General features: G+C 35.0%; 1 pseudogene across 1 annotated transcript in view; it reads right to left on the bottom strand.

Annotated features, from left to right (window-relative positions):
- Positions 1 to 16,477, bottom strand: part of LOC143234598 (5'-AMP-activated protein kinase subunit gamma-1-like) — a 130,053-nt pseudogene extending 113,576 nt beyond the window's left edge. The window contains exons 1-3 of the transcript XR_013018729.1: positions 16,118 to 16,477; positions 2,511 to 3,003; positions 218 to 251 (exon numbers count right to left, since the gene is read on the bottom strand). The product of XR_013018729.1 is annotated as a 5'-AMP-activated protein kinase subunit gamma-1-like (transcript). The remainder of the gene's footprint in view (positions 1 to 217; positions 252 to 2,510; positions 3,004 to 16,117) is intronic.
- Positions 16,478 to 16,677: the final 200 nt, after the last annotated feature.

Genomic DNA, 16,677 nt, shown 5'->3' with positions numbered 1-16,677 from the left:
ACCTGTAAGGGACAATTTATCTGGAAAGGCCTTTTGAAAACACTTGTAAGCACCGCTACTGGCCAAATCTAACTGGACAGTTCGACTCAAAGCAACAACAATAGTAACTAGTTCGGGAAGTAATGGGTGTTAAACTCTAAAGTCCAAAAATGTTTAATTGTTTATTGATCAGTATGTGACACGTGGTTCATAAAAACAAACCAATAATCTAACGTACCTGTAAGTTGACCACCAGAGGTTGCTCCAAGTCTCTACATAAAGAGTTATAAAATCGATTACAAGAAGAAACCACAATAATCTAACGTACCTGTAAGTTGACCACCAGAGGTTGCTCCAAGTCTCTACATAAAGAGTTATAAAATCGGTTACAAGAAGAAACCACAATAATCTAACGTACCTGTAAATTGACCACCAGAGGTTGCTCCAAGTCTCTACATAAAGAGTTATAAAATCGGTTACAAGAAGAAACCACAATAATCTAACGTACCTGTAAGTTGACCACCAGAGGTTGCTCCAAGTCTCTACATAAAGAGTTATAAAATCGGTTACAAGAAGAAACCACAATAATCTAACGTACCTGTAAGTTGACCACCAGAGGTTGCTCCAAGTCTCTACATAAAGAGTTATAAAATCGGTTACAAGAAGAAACCACAATAATCTAACGTACCTGTAAGTTGACCACCAGAGGTTGCTCCAAGTCTCTACATAAAGAGTTATAAAATCGGTTACAAGAAGAAACCACAATAATCTAACGTACCTGTAAGTTGACCACCAGAGGTTGCTCCAAGTCTCTACATAAAGAGTTATAAAATCGGTTACAAGAAGAAACCACAATAATCTAACGTACCTGTAAGTTGACCACCAGAGGTTGCTCCAAGTCTCTACATAAAGAGTTATAAAATCGGTTACAAGAAGAAACCACAATAATCTAACGTACCTGTAAGTTGACCACCAGAGGTTGCTCCAAGTCTCTACATAAAGAGTTATAAAATCGGTTACAAGAAGAAACCACATCGCACTCAGTTTTGAGAGATAGAAAGAAATTAGGTACGAAGTTACACTGAAAATGGTATCGAAAATAAACATTATACGTACAGTCTTTAGTTTAAAATGATATACACTTTTTGAAAGTAATTTTCAATTTTATCAGAAAAAAATGTGTGAAATATATGTCCTCTTAATTATTAATTTCAGAAATTCTGTAAACAAAACACTTATCTTTACATGACCTGTACCAAAAATAATAACCTGAATTTATTAAAATAAAAAAACAATAACGAGTACCTGCAAATATAATAATTTGTAAAAAAGTACAGATGTTAAGCACGTTATATTAAAATGGTTTTAGAGCCTCACTACGTCGTGACAGTCTACATCGCTACGGTCGTGCTGTATCTGACAACAACAGTTCTAAAACTTATGTTCCATCATAAAAGAATCCATCATAAGGGTGTCATGTTCACTGCAATTTTCTATACTTTATTTGGTTGAGCGAAGACGAAGGTTTTCCAGCATCCGTCTTAACAGTCCGATCACATAGAAATCTACAGTCGTTGCGTCCAACGACTTTAATAGCATGTCTTTTCGCGAAACAGCACGAACACCCGTTCATTCTTCACTTGCTTAAGGTATGCGGAGATGGATCTGATATGCTGAGAAAACACCTTGTATATATGTGTTTTTCTTGCACATGTTGCTAGGTCTCGTACGTAGCTTTTACCACTAATTTTTGTATTCATTGATTTCTACCTGTTATAAGACAAAGCGTTTTGCTTGCCATAACTGGAGTGCGTCTTGTTGCAGGTCTCTTTTTTAATGGTTCTGATGTCTTAAACTGATCCATAATCTTTTGTTTTCCAATCTAATTAAGTCAAACAGTGTCTTTGTGTTGAGAATTCAATATCCCCGGCCTGTACACATCTTTATGATCACAGTGCATAAATATTTGACGTCAGAAAGGAATGTAACACACTTCCTAAAAGCATCAATTTTCAGTAGCATCACACCATCCTCTTAACGTCGAACAACGTCAAAATGAGTGATGATTTACGTCGTTCCACCACAACTTTACATTGGTTGTGGTTGTCACGTGACTTGCTAAATTGTATAATCAACGACATTTTGATATAACTAATCCAACCCTGTGTATTACAAGGCAGTCGTTTCCCTCAATCTGGTAATACTTATATCCCAGAGGGTGCACTTCTCGGCACTTTTTAACGTTTTGTTAACGAGGACTTTCCAACAAGAGGGCTCTTTTTTCACTACTATCACTGAAATATAATTACATCATAAAATGGAAAGTAAAACTAGAGAAACTTACATAAGTGTGCCTTGACCAAATAATGACAGGATCAGAGTATTAAACAACACCTGAAGAAAAGCAGCAAGTGATAAAAATTACAAAAGAACCAACGTTAGACTTAAAGAACAGCCTTAGTACAAATTATATATACTGTTGACAAGCTTGCGTTACTTTATTGAAATGGCCAACATAATTGTGTACGTACCTTTACTGTAATGTCAGCAGATACTGAATTGGATCTGTTTCGAATCAGTCCCATTACTTTAGATACTGGCCCAGATTTGCTCTCAGATCCAGATCGAGGGCGTTTGTAATCTGAAAAATCAGCTTGGTTGACGTAGTTGGGACTACGGTAGATAGGAGGTAGATTGTGGCTCGATAACTTTGAAGAGTTTATTCCATCGCCGTTAGAGGTCCTCACGGTCGAGTTTAAAGTTGGCCGATACCTTCTACTCTCAGATTTCGAGCGAGGTCGAAACGACTCAAAAATGTTCGTTTTTCTAGGGGAGTCAGCCTCAGAAATTGAGTTTTCCCCTGAAGATATTCTTAACCGGCTGTGGCTGGCTGCCATTTTGGGAATGCCAGCTGAGAAAGACTGCGCCCTGTTCCTGGTGTTCGAGTCTCCATCTTGCATTAACAAGGACATCTCGTCAAAACTCGTTGTTCAGGAACGTGAACACAGCAGTAGACCGACTTGTCTAGTAAATTATAAATAAAAACATTGACACAAATAAACTATTAAGTTGAATTTCTCGTAGTAGCAGGAACAAAATGCATCACAAAATGTCTTATTTACAATTATAATCATATTACAAAAGTGGCGCCCTCTAACCACAGACATAGTATCAAAAACGAAAGCTATACACAGTTTCTACAAAAGGAATATACATTCGAGCGACTGGCAACAAATTTGTTGTGAATTAAACAGATGTGTTAGTAACTTTCGTGAATTAAACAGGTGTGTTAGTAACTGTTTCGTGAATTAAACAGATGTGTTAGTAACTGTTTCGTGAGTTAAACAGATGTGTTAGTAACTGTTTCTGTTGACAAGAGTACGGATAGAAATTATTTCTTTGTGGGTGCGGAAACATTGATTTGAAAATATGAAATGTGGGGTTAGAACTTATTTATACAGTAAACTTTTGACATGTCAGTTCTAGCACGTTCAGCGATCTCTCTGTGCATTTTCATCTTAGAAACGAGTCACAATTGGACCTTCTGGCTTGTAAGTTTTCGTTGAGTTATATTTGAAACTCTCGAGTTCTTAAACCCCGCATATCTGTGGTTTAATGTGTTTCTATATCTCCACCCCCACTGCAGCGAAGTTAAAGGCCTAACATGGCCAGGTGGTTAAAGCATTCGACTCGTAATCTTAGGATTGCGTGTTCGAATCTCCCTCACACCAAACATTCTCGTCCTTTCAGCCTGGGGACACTATAATGTAGGTCAATCCCACTATTCGTTGGTAAAAGAACAGCCCAAGAGTTGGCGGTAGATGCCTTCCCTCTAGTCTTACACTGTTAAATTAGGGACTGCTAGCGCAGATAGTCCTCGTGTAGAAAATTCAAACCAAACCAATCAGCACAGTTAACGAGTTTGTGAAAAAAGAAAACAAACAAACAAACAAAACACGTCGCGCTAAACGAGAATTAATTTTCCGTAGCAATATATATAATAAATGCGTGGGTGGGTACTTTCCTGACCGAAGATATTCTAAACACGGGAGCTATTATACACGTTTCACGACATTAATTAGTTACTCGGAAGCAGATAACACCATAAACCACCCGAAAATAAGAGTATACCGGAGTTTTGAAAGATAAAAAAACGTAGCCCAGATCCACCTGTATAGCCTATAACAGTTATTCATGTATTAGTTATGTTTCAAACATTACACTGCTTTACGCAGTGGTATCTTTCTTTTTGACCGACAAAGTCATGTACTGTAATCACATAAAATACAATAAAGTTGAAATGTATGATTAACGATCCGTAATGGCTGCCTGCCAGATTAAGCAAACACCGATGCGCCATCTTGTGAGGAGAATCTTAGAATAATTTTGCAACTGGAAGGTTTTTCGCTTAGCAGACGTGATTAAGGTCAACTTTATATAAGAAACACATTCACTTCACAATAGTTGCTATTTTCACTGAATAATGAATAAAATATTAAATGGTATATAAATAATCGGTATACTTTAAGACTTTTCACGGTGAAATAAGCTTAATTAATTCGATACTAGCATAAGATAAACTGAGTCCAAAGTCCTATTTTAAATATTAAATGGTATATAAATAATCGGTATACTTTAAGACTTTTCACGGTGAAATAAGCTTAATTAATTAGATACTAGCATAAGATAAACTGAGTCCAAAGTCCTATTTTCTATTTCACAACCACAATAAATCGAAACCTGCTATCACGAGCCAGCGAGTTAATCGAAAATGTTCCCTAATATAAAAACGCTTTAGAACGAAAACGCGATAATTGAAGTTGCGCTAAACGGGGAATAGAGTTGTTCTGAATTAGACCAACAAACAATTTCGTAATCACACACACACATCACAAACCTAGAGACCCAACATTTATAACTTTTCTAACTAAATGTTACTGTCAGAATAACACTTGCAAACACTCAGAACAAAAGAACAGTATGAAAATAAGTGTTGAAACACTAAATCAAAACTTACTACAGTAAAACACTGATAGTGGTAAAAAAAGAGTCAAACCCGAGAAGCAAAAAATATTAAAAGAACAAATCTTCAATAGCCGCGGCACTTGAAATTCATTCAGGCAGAGAGGGTTTGACCTCTCGAATCCAACACTGTAATCAGATCTCAAATCGGTCAAGAGGTGATGGAACCATGAGCTAAGAGTTCTCGTACGAGTCGATATGCCGCGGCAAAAACACAAGAACAACAAACAACGAATCACTTGTGAGTTTCCTAGTTCCTTCAATGGCTATTTATTAAAATATCGAACAAATAATCTCTTCAATAAATCTCAAACGATATTCGTATTATTCAGCTTTTCATAATACTAAGGCTGATCTTGTTTGTTAGTTTGTCATTTCTAAATTAGGACAACACTGCCTCTTTAGAGACGTTCACACGGGAGAAAGAGAACGTGTATATTGTTATAAAAACGACTAGAAAATGTGACACAGAGTACACACATGGTGTAAAAACAACATGTAGAAATCTCTCGTGCGGATGTGTGACAATACACTTCTACTGACCATGGAGTATTAGTACAGAAATACTGTCAGTTTCTTTGTACAGATGTATTTCAAAATAAACGAATAACATGTAGTAACATGTACATATGTTGTGTTTGATACCATATAACTGTATTATGTCACTATTAACAAACTAGAATATATAAGGATAAGTAATGTTACAAGTTATAGAGTATATAGGGATAAGTCATGTTACAAACTATAGAGTATATAGAGATAAGTCATGTTACAAACTATAGAGTATATAGGGATAAGTCATGTTACAAACTATAGAGTATATAGGGACAAGTCATGTTACAAACTATAGAGTATATAGAGATAAGTAATGTTACAAGTTATAGAGTATATAGGGATAAGTCATGTTACAAACTATAGAGTATATAAGAATAAGTCATGTTACAAACTATAGAGTATATAGGGACAAGTCATGTTACAAACTATAGAGTATATAGAGATAAGTAATGTTACAAGTTATAGAGTATATAGGGATAAGTCATGTTACAAACTATAGAGTATATAGGAATAAGTCATGTTACAAACTATAGAGTATATAGGGATAAGTCATGGTACAAACTATAGAGTATATAGGGATAAGTCATGGTACAAACTACAGAGCATATAGGAATAAGTCATGGTACAAACTACAGAGCATATAGGAATAAGTCATGTTACAAACTATAGAGTATATAGGGATAAGTCATGTTACAAACTATAGAGTATGTAAGGATAAGTCATGTTACAAACTATAGAGTACATAAGGACAAGTCATGTTACAAACTATAGAGAATATAGGGATAAGTCATGTTACAAACTATAGAGTATATAGGGATAAGTCATGTTACAAACTATAGAGTATATAGGAATAAGTCATGTTACAAACTATAGAGTATATAGGGATAAGTCATGGTACAAACTATAGAGTATATAGGGATAAGTCATGGTACAAACTACAGAGCATATAGGAATAAGTCATGGTACAAACTATAGAGTATATAGGGATAAGTCATGTTACAAACTATAGAGTATGTAAGGATAAGTCATGTTACAAACTATAGAGTATCTAAGGATAAGTCATGTTACAAACTATAGAGTACATAAGGACAAGTCATGTTACAAACTATAGAGAATATAGGGATAAGTCATGTTACAAACTATAGAGTATATAGGGATAAGTCATGTTACAAACTATAGAGTATATAAGAATAAGTCATGTTACAAACTATAGAGTATATAGGGATAAGTCATGGTACAAACTATAGAGTATATAGAGATAAGTAATGTTACAAGTTATAGAGTATATAGGGATAAGTCATGTTACAAACTATAGAGTATATAGGAATAAGTCATGTTACAAACTATAGAGTATATAGGGATAAGTCATGGTACAAACTATAGAGTATATAGGGATAAGTCATGGTACAAACTACAGAGCATATAGGAATAAGTCATGGTACAAACTACAGAGCATATAGGAATAAGTCATGTTACAAACTATAGAGTATATAGGGATAAGTCATGTTACAAACTATAGAGTATGTAAGGATAAGTCATGTTACAAACTATAGAGTATCTAAGGATAAGTCATGTTACAAACTATAGAGTACATAAGGACAAGTCATGTTACAAACTATAGAGAATATAGGGATAAGTCATGTTACAAACTATAGAGTATATAGGGATAAGTCATGTTACAAACTATAGAGTATATAGGAATAAGTCATGTTACAAACTATAGAGTATATAGGGATAAGTCATGGTACAAACTATAGAGTATATAGGGATAAGTCATGGTACAAACTACAGAGCATATAGGAATAAGTCATGGTACAAACTACAGAGCATATAGGAATAAGTCATGTTACAAACTATAGAGAATGTAAGGATAAGTCATGGTACAAACTACAGAGCATATAGGAATAAGTCATGGTACAAACTACAGAGCATATAGGAATAAGTCATGTTACAAACTATAGAGAATGTAAGGATAAGTCATGTTACAAACTACATAGCATATAGGAATAAGTCATGTTACAAACTATAGAGTATATAAGAATAAGTCATGTTACAAACTATAGAGTATATAAGGATAAGTCATGTTACAAACTACAGAGTATATAGGGATAAGTCATGTTACAAACTAGGGTCTATAAGGATAAGTAATGTTACAGTCTATAAGTATTCATATAGAAAACACTATGTAACGTATACATACAAACTTACTAGAATTCTAATAAAATTATAGAACTAATTCCGTTTTTTACATTAAAATAGGTACATTTTTATCCCATATTATTACACTGAGACGATATAAATATTTTTTAATCGCATGATTTTGAATATCTAGACCTTACGTGAAACGGTCCAAAGAGGTACGATGGAAGGATATTTTCTAATTGGTCTAACATACAAGATTCTGAGGTCGAGAATATCCACTACATCTAAGATGTGCACGATGGAAGTTAACGTGCAGTCAACCAACTCATTGTCGGTCTTTTTTTTCCTTGTTGCTCATGGCCGCCTGATTTGCGTGTATTTATAGCGTCTCAAAACAAGCGCACGTGGGTACCCGGCAAGGTTATTTCAATGTATGTGGTATTTATAACTAAAGAAAAGGCAGTCTTCTCTAATCTAATAGACTTCAGACAATGTAATACTTATAAATTTCACGCGCCACGCACGTCAACTATCTACACGCATTCATTATAGCATTTGAAACTTAATATAATGATTCATAGCAAAAATAAAAACGAATTATTCTTAAAAAGCTAGTAAAAACTAGAGAGATGACTGACCCTACAGTTTCGACCGTCAGGACAGGGGAGTGTGGCACAAAACTCAGTTAAAGAATATTTTTAATACAGTAGTAAAACGTGGTTCATATGATATTTATACACAACAAACCAGGCATTTTTGTAAACAAAATACTGTTTGATTTTATTTTAAAAATATATATAATTTTACAGGACATCTTACTTGCAAACAAATAAACTAAGATATGTTAAAATTCTACAAATCCCCAATAAAACGATTAAGTCGTTAAACATGCTTTAAACTGTCAGCTAAGGGTGCGTTATAATTGTAGCAGTCAAATTCTTTATTCGGCTCAAACATGCACTAAACTATTGTGACAACGTGCGCTGCCGACAGGGTAATTATTGCTTCAAAACAGAAGACAATCACACCTGAAAGTTACTGGTTTCTAACACGGTTCTTTAGCTCACGCGTTGCTGTAAGTACCGTAATATCATATAATTATAAACGTATCAAAATACCACAAATTTCTGCCTAAGTAGAACCGCTTAATAACCAGAAAGTAAAAAAACTAAAAATACCCAACAAAAACACATTTTGAACCAAAGAACCAACTGGAAACAAATGGTGCTGTGAATTTCCGCTAGATAGATTAAATCATATTGAATTACAACGCTAGCGTAAACTTATAACGTAACATGTAGCCAGTATAAACTTCTACCGTAATACGCAGACAGTACGTAGACGTCCTTTTACAAGGTCCCCGAAAGTGTTTCGATACAAAATAAAACGAAAATTAAGAGAAACAACTTCGTTTACGTCTTAAAGTACACATACGTCACACTGTATTATAGTCTACAGAGTGCATAATTCATGTGTCACACTGTATTGTAGTCCACAGAGCGCATAATTCTTCTCGAGATTCATGACATACGCACGTTGTACTGATGTCACGACAGTACAAATTGCGACGTTAAGAATCCCTTACATAACGTAATTTTAGTATCTACTGACTGACTATCGGATAATACTTCACTGTATAATGGTGCGAATGGTTAAAAGAGGTCACCTTTCTGCTGTAATGTGTAGCTAGTATAAGCCGCTACACTCCCTAGTGGCACAACGTTATGTCTGTGGACTTGTAACGCTAGAATATGCTTTCGATACCAGTGGTGGGCATGACACAGGTTGCCTAATGTGTAGCTTTTTGTTCAACTTCAAACAAATAAAAAGAAATATACCTTTTACCGAAAAATATAAACTTTTAATGAAACACATAGTCAGTATAAGTACCTAACGTAACAGTCAGTATAAGTACCTAATGTAACATATGGCCGGTATGAGTGCCTAATATAACATATAGTCAGTATGAGCATCTAATATAACATATAGTCAGTATGAGCACCTAATGTAACATATGGTCGGTATGAGTGCCTGATATAACATATAGTCAGTATGAGCACCTAATGTAACATATGGTCGGTATGAGTACTTAATGTAACGTATAGTCAGTAAAAGTACCTAATGTAACATAAGGTCTGAATAAGTATCTAATATAACATATAGTCAGTATAAATACCTAATATAACATTCAGTCAGTATAAGTACCTAATGTAACATATGGTCGGTTTGAGTACCTAATATAACATATGGTCGGTATGAGTGCCTGATATAACATATAGTCAGTATAAATACCTAATGTAACATATGGTCGGTTTGAGTACCTAATATAACATATGGTCGGTTTGAGTACCTTATAACATATGGGCGGTTTTAGTACCTAATATAATGTATAGTCAGTAAAAGTACCTAATGTAACATTCAGCCAGTATAAGTATCTAATATAACCTATGGTCAGTTTAAGTACCTAATGTAAGATTTAGTCAGTACAAGTATCTCGTGTAATATACAGTTAGTATAAGTATCTAGTGTAACATATGGTCAGTATAAGTATGTAGTGTAACATATGGTCAGTATAAGTACCTAGTGTAACATATGGTCAGTATAAGTATGTAGTGTAACATATGGTCAGTATAAGTATCTAGTGTAACATATGGTCAGTATAAGTATCTAGTGTAACACATGGTCAGTATAGGTATCTAGTGTAATACATGGTCAGTATAAGTATCTAGTGTAACACATGGTCAGTATAAGTATCTAGTGTAACATATGGTCAGTATAAGTATCTAGTGTAACACATGGTCAGTATAAGTATCTAGTGTAACACTGGTCAGTATAAGTATCTAGTGTAACACTGGTCAGTATAAGTATCTAGTGTAACAGATGGTCAGTATAAGTATCTAGTGTAACACATGGTCAGTATAAGTATCTAGTGTAACATATGGTCAGTATAAGTATCTAGTGTAACACATGGTCAGTATAAGTATCAAGTGTAACACATGGTCAGTATAAGTATCTAGTGTAACACATGGTCAGTATAAGTATCTAGTGTAACACATGGTCAGTATAGGTATCTAGTGTAATACATGGTCAGTATAAGTATCTAGTGTAACACATGGTCAGTATAAGTATCTAGTGTAACATATGGTCAGTATAAGTATCTAGTGTAACACATGGTCAGTATAAGTATCTAGTGTAACACATGGTCAGTATAGGTATCTAGTGTAATACATGGTCAGTATAAGTATCTAGTGTAACACATGGTCAGTATAAGTATCTAGTGTAACATATGGTCAGTATAAGTATCTAGTGTAACACATGGTCAGTATAAGTACCTAGTGTAACATATGGTCAGTATAAGTATCTAGTGTAACACATGGTCAGTATAAGTATCTAGTGTAACACTGGTCAGTATAAGTATCTAGTGTAACACTGGTCAGTATAAGTATCTAGTGTAACAGATGGTCAGTATAAGTATCTAGTGTAACACATGGTCAGTATAAGTATCTAGTGTAACATATGGTCAGTATAAGTATCTAGTGTAACACATGGTCAGTATAAGTATCTAGTGTAACAGATGGTCAGTATAAGTATCTAGTGTAACACTGGTCAGTATAAGTATCTAGTTAATTATGTATACAGTTCAATGTTGAAATTGTTTAACTAAACTCTCTGGTGGTAACTACATACGTTTATTATTAACTATATAGCTAATATAAGTATTTTATGTAATAGCCAATAAAAACTTGTAACATATGCATATATACAGTAAAGGTTTTTGGCAATCCTTAGTTTGTTATGAGGCATAAATGGGCTGTGTCTGCTCTGCCCACTACGAATATCGTAGCGCTACTTTAGTTTTCGAAGCCAATATCTTACTGACGAGTAACCAAAAGGGGTGGAAAAAAGGACCAGTAATGTAGGTTTGGCTTGGCCAGGTGGTTAGGGCGCTCGACTCGCAATTAGGGGGTCGAGGGTTCGATTCCCCCCATCAAATATGCTCATTTCTTTTTAACCGTGGAGAGGGTTTTGCTTAATGGTTAATCCCACTATTCGTTGGTGAAAGAGTAGCCCAAGAGTTGGCTGTGGATGGTGATGACTAGCTGCCTTTCATCTGGTATTACACTGCTAAATTAGGGAAGGGTGGCGCAGATAGCCTTCGTGTAACTTTGGGCAGAATTCAAAAGAAACAAACAAAACCAATAATATAAAACTAAATAGTCTAAACATTAATTCACCTTAAGCAGTATCATGGAGTTACAGAATTCTACAACTGATTTCAAGTAAAAAAAAACAATCTGTACACCTTTCTAACATACCGCTAGAAACTTAGAGTAACCTAAAGCTGATTACTGTAAAATCAGTTCGCAACACTGTTTCATCCAACTTACTCGAAAACATCGAATAGAAACAGAGGATGAGCAAAAAAATCTTAGGTCATGTGATGTATAGGTAAAGTCACGTGAAAAATTTACACATGCGTGACAGATACGTGCTACACAGCAAACACTCAGACAGAAATTTTGTAAACAGGTTAGTGGATTCACTCATTAATAATTTAAGTGTTTTGTGATGTAGGATAGTTTATATAAACAACACCAAAAACTTCCTGGAACATTTTAAAATTACCAACCCAGGTTAACGTCACCAGAGTTATTCAACGTGTGTTTCTTAATTGTTACGTTTGTGGGTTGGTTTTAAAATTCCCAATAAGCTTCGTGAAACATAAGAAAAAAGAACGAAACGTCAGTATTCCAGTTAGTGTTACGGTTACCTGTGTATTTTACACGAAACGTCAGTGTTCCAGTTAGTGTTACGGTTACCTGTGTATTTTACACGAAACGTCAGTGTTCCAGTTAGTGTTACGGTTACCTGTGTATTTTACACGAAACGTCAGTGTTCCAGTTAGTGTTACGGTTACCTGCGTATTTTACACGAAACGTCAGTGTTCCAGTTAGTGTTACGGTTACCTGTGTATTTTACACGAAACGTCAGTGTTCCAGTTAGTGTTACGGTTACCTGTGTATTTTACACGAAACGTCAGTATTCCAGTTAGTGTTACGGTTACCTGTGTATTTTACACGAAACGTCAGTGTTCCAGTTAGTGTTACGGTTACCTGTGTATTTTACATGTTAAATTAGTGGTTTCACTGACTTGTTTGATCAGTTTTTACAGAAGTATCCGTTGATCACTGGTGATACTAATGGTTCGAAGCATTCTTTGGTGATACGTTCATACATACCGAAATAACACTGAATGTGAAGGAAAATCTGTATCGTTGGAAAGCGACAATCACGTACTTTGTTGAAACTCAAGTTGTTCGCGCGAAATGGTAACATTGATAGAAAAGAATTTTCAGAGACAGTTTTTCCACCTGATTCTATGGCCATTATTAAATCGTGTAGTTTTACAGAGATTTTCGCACAAACTTTACAATAATTGAGGACCAGAGTCAGAAGAAATTGTTCAAATTTTATTGGTTTATGCACTTGGAAGATTGATGACCGCCATGTTTGGTCATGATAGAGACTGCAGAATCCTCATAGGTCACAACCATGCACTGGAATTTGTTTGCTTCTATTATTTAGACAAAGACTTCCAAGCTTACATTAATGATATGTAACTAACTGTAGATGGCGCTATCGACACAATACTTTAACAACTGGTTAATGAACACATTGCTGATGTTGGCTAAAAAATGAACTTACAATATTCACCTACCAACTGAACTTTGGAATATCAAAATATTTATTGTGAAAACAGAAACAATGATTTTGTTTAGAGTCTCACCAAGAAATAAATAAATTACTTAGTGTTTTTTAGACGGTAGTTTTATTAAAGAAAACTTAATAGAACGTGTCCAAGGACACATTTAGGAATGTTGTTCTGTTTATTTCTTACAGATACCTTTAATGGATAGAGTCAAATGCGAGATACAACCAACTCTGTAAACTGTATCATTGCAGAGATAAAGTTCAGATAATAAATTCTCACAAATGCTATTGTTTTGTATTTTTTTACACTCCTACATTTCTCCTGAAAATAAAGTTCAAAGATATACCTTTATCAGGTAACCAGAAGATACGTTATAACGTTTTGTTCTCGACATGTTTGTTTAATGATTTCCAGACATTTGGTGTGGACGATATATAATTTTAGACACTCGTAAATGGGGGTGACGCGGTAAAATTCTGGCTCCCCCCTGACAAGATCTTCATTTGTGGGTTCTGTTAAAAAACACACCTAGCATGCAAGTGGGATATTTGTCTTAGAAATATAAGTTACCTTGTTAACACGTTGTTAATATGATAACTTATTTTTAACTGCTCTTACTACAAGTTTTCGAACAACTTTTTGGAACTCTTGTGATATCCCTTCCGATATGTGGCCAACTTTGTGAAGTACTCCTCAGACACGGGAATTTCGTGTAAGTTTTCATATATTTCAGCCTTCTACAACACCTCTCGTACAGTGGTCAATGGAATCGTATATAGTGGACCGCGTGCAAACCAGAGGTTACAGTGCCAGACTGTAGGTTTAAGGTTCATTAGTTCGTGTTCCTTGGTGAGAAAACAAAAGAACTTTAGATCATGTGCCTCTATTCGATTCACCAAAAATAGCCCGATGGGTTGTGTTTAGTAACTACCTTACTTCAAGTCTATTACTAGTGATTTATGAAAGGCTAGTACAGATAACCCTCGTATAGTTTTGCCCAAAATTCAAAACAAGTAAAAACAGTGTTATCTATATAGAAGATTAGTTTACAGTAAGGTATTGTTGTTGTTAACTTACTAACACTGTAAATTATTGAAGTTTTGGTTTGTTCTCTGGAATTTCCCCCAAAGCTACACGAGGGCTATCTGCGCTAGTCGTCCCTAATTTAGCAGTGTAAGACTAGAGGGAAGGCAGCTAGTCATCACCACTCACTGCCAACTTTTGGGCTACCTTTTTACCAACTTATAGTAGAAATGACTGCAACATTATAACATCCCCACGACTGAAAGAGCGAGCATGTTTGGTGTGACAGGTGTGCTCACAGTTAAAAGTGTAGATTCTCTTCTTTACGACATCTAATCTTGAATCCCAGACTTTTGATCCATAGACCGACTTTTTAACCACTTAGGTAGATGTTTGCCTTAAGCACTTGAAATTCACGATTGTCTCTAAATGGACTAAGACTGATAAAGTGGTTATTCATTGTTGGTAATAAATTCTTTGCTGGTTTGTTAAATAGGATTTTTTAAAATCCTAATGTTAGTTTTTTAATTGACGGTTTATATTTTGATTTTGGTTTAATATCAAGTACTTTACTCTTTTTTTTTTTTTCTATTTGGTGAGAGGGGTCAGTCAGACCGACAGGATCGAATCCAATTAGACCGAGTATGCTCGAGACCAGGGCCTAAAATTTCAAGTCCTAATTAATCTCCACGAGATTACTTCGAGACATTGAATTAACTTAACTTACACAAAGGTTATGAAAATGTTACTCTGCAAGATATTTAACACTCGAGATATGTGTGAGCTTACATACTGTCTGATTTGTATGTTTATAAATAGCTTGTAAACAACTGTTTGTTTGTTGAATTTCGCCCAATGCAACACGAGGGCTATTTGCGCTAGCCGTCCCTAAATCAAAAGTGATAGACTAGAGAAAAGGCGACTAGTCAATGCCAGCTATGTCAGCTCTTGGGATGATCTTTACCAATGAATGGTGGAAGTAGCAGTCACATTATAACGTCTCGACGGCCGATAACGAGTATATTTAATAACGAGATTCAAACATAGAACCCACCGACTGCGAGGGAGTGTTACAATCACCAGTACAACCGTGTAACATTGTTTTGTTCCCTTTGAAACACCGAGTGACAAAAATATATTACAAGAAAAAAAAATCTAAGCCTGACCTTATATTTAACATGATTTTCAGACAAGCAAGTAATTTGACTGAATTTGAAACACGACTTTTAAGAGAAATTGTGACATTTGTTTATCTTCAACCTAACTCTGCATATTTGAAAACAAAACACAACTGTTTTTGCTTTTAGTTATTATTTACCCACATTCTATACTAGCTTGAAACATTTAAAAACATTCATTATAATTTATTACATTTTAATACACGAAGAGATTTCTTACTACATTAACAGAAATTTTGAATCGATGTTTAACATTTTTTTTCTCGATAAGTCCTCGCTTTAGTAAATAATCCGGTGTTTGGAGACAGGATGTTAATCTAGCAAGACAAATACTAGATCACACAAATAGGTCAACCTTCACAAGTTCCTACTGTAATCTCCCTTTCAAACGTCCTGAGGACAACTGATCAGAGGACATTTTTATAAGTAACGAAACTATTGAAATTATACAACTAAAATATTCACAGCCTGTACATTCGTTAAGAATATTCATTAAACAGCTTACCTGATGCTGTAATAATATACTTCACAGTTAGGTACCGCTGTGTTGTCCCTGAGCCAGAAATGCATGAATTCTTATCTCGTTCAGCAGATACAAACCAACTTATATCATACACTACGTTGGGCTCACTTCGTTTGTGTGAGCTGTTTGTCTTCTGCCGGATTAAGCTGGAGCACGTGAGGTGTGTAAGCGCATGCACATATGTACATCAACAAACCTGAGGCCATTTAACTATGAAAACGAAAGTTGCGACCGTTTTTTCGATGTTAAAATACCGAAGTTGCCCAGCGTTCAAAAATTTCGAACAAGCTGTCACGATCACGTGACAAGCAATACCTACTAAACCATACTGAAGCGATACGCAATTACGTCATGTATCTGTGGGTTATGATTGGCTATCTGGTGTCAAAGTGCCGGACGATGAAAATACAAGAGCAATTTTTTTATAAATCCAATTTTTTAAACGTTTAAATAGTTTTGTGAAGGTGGTAAAGATATTGTGGTTTTCTTCTGACTTTCGTAACTATCGCTTAGTATTTTTTCTTTGATTTGTTTTTTTTCTG

The sequence above is a fragment of the Tachypleus tridentatus genome, chromosome 12 (assembly GCF_004210375.1).
Source record: "Tachypleus tridentatus isolate NWPU-2018 chromosome 12, ASM421037v1, whole genome shotgun sequence".
Classification (NCBI taxonomy): Eukaryota; Metazoa; Arthropoda; class Merostomata; order Xiphosura; family Limulidae; genus Tachypleus; species Tachypleus tridentatus.
The sequence above is the reverse complement of the archived record's forward strand: the minus strand, read 5'-3'. Positions and strand labels throughout refer to the sequence as shown.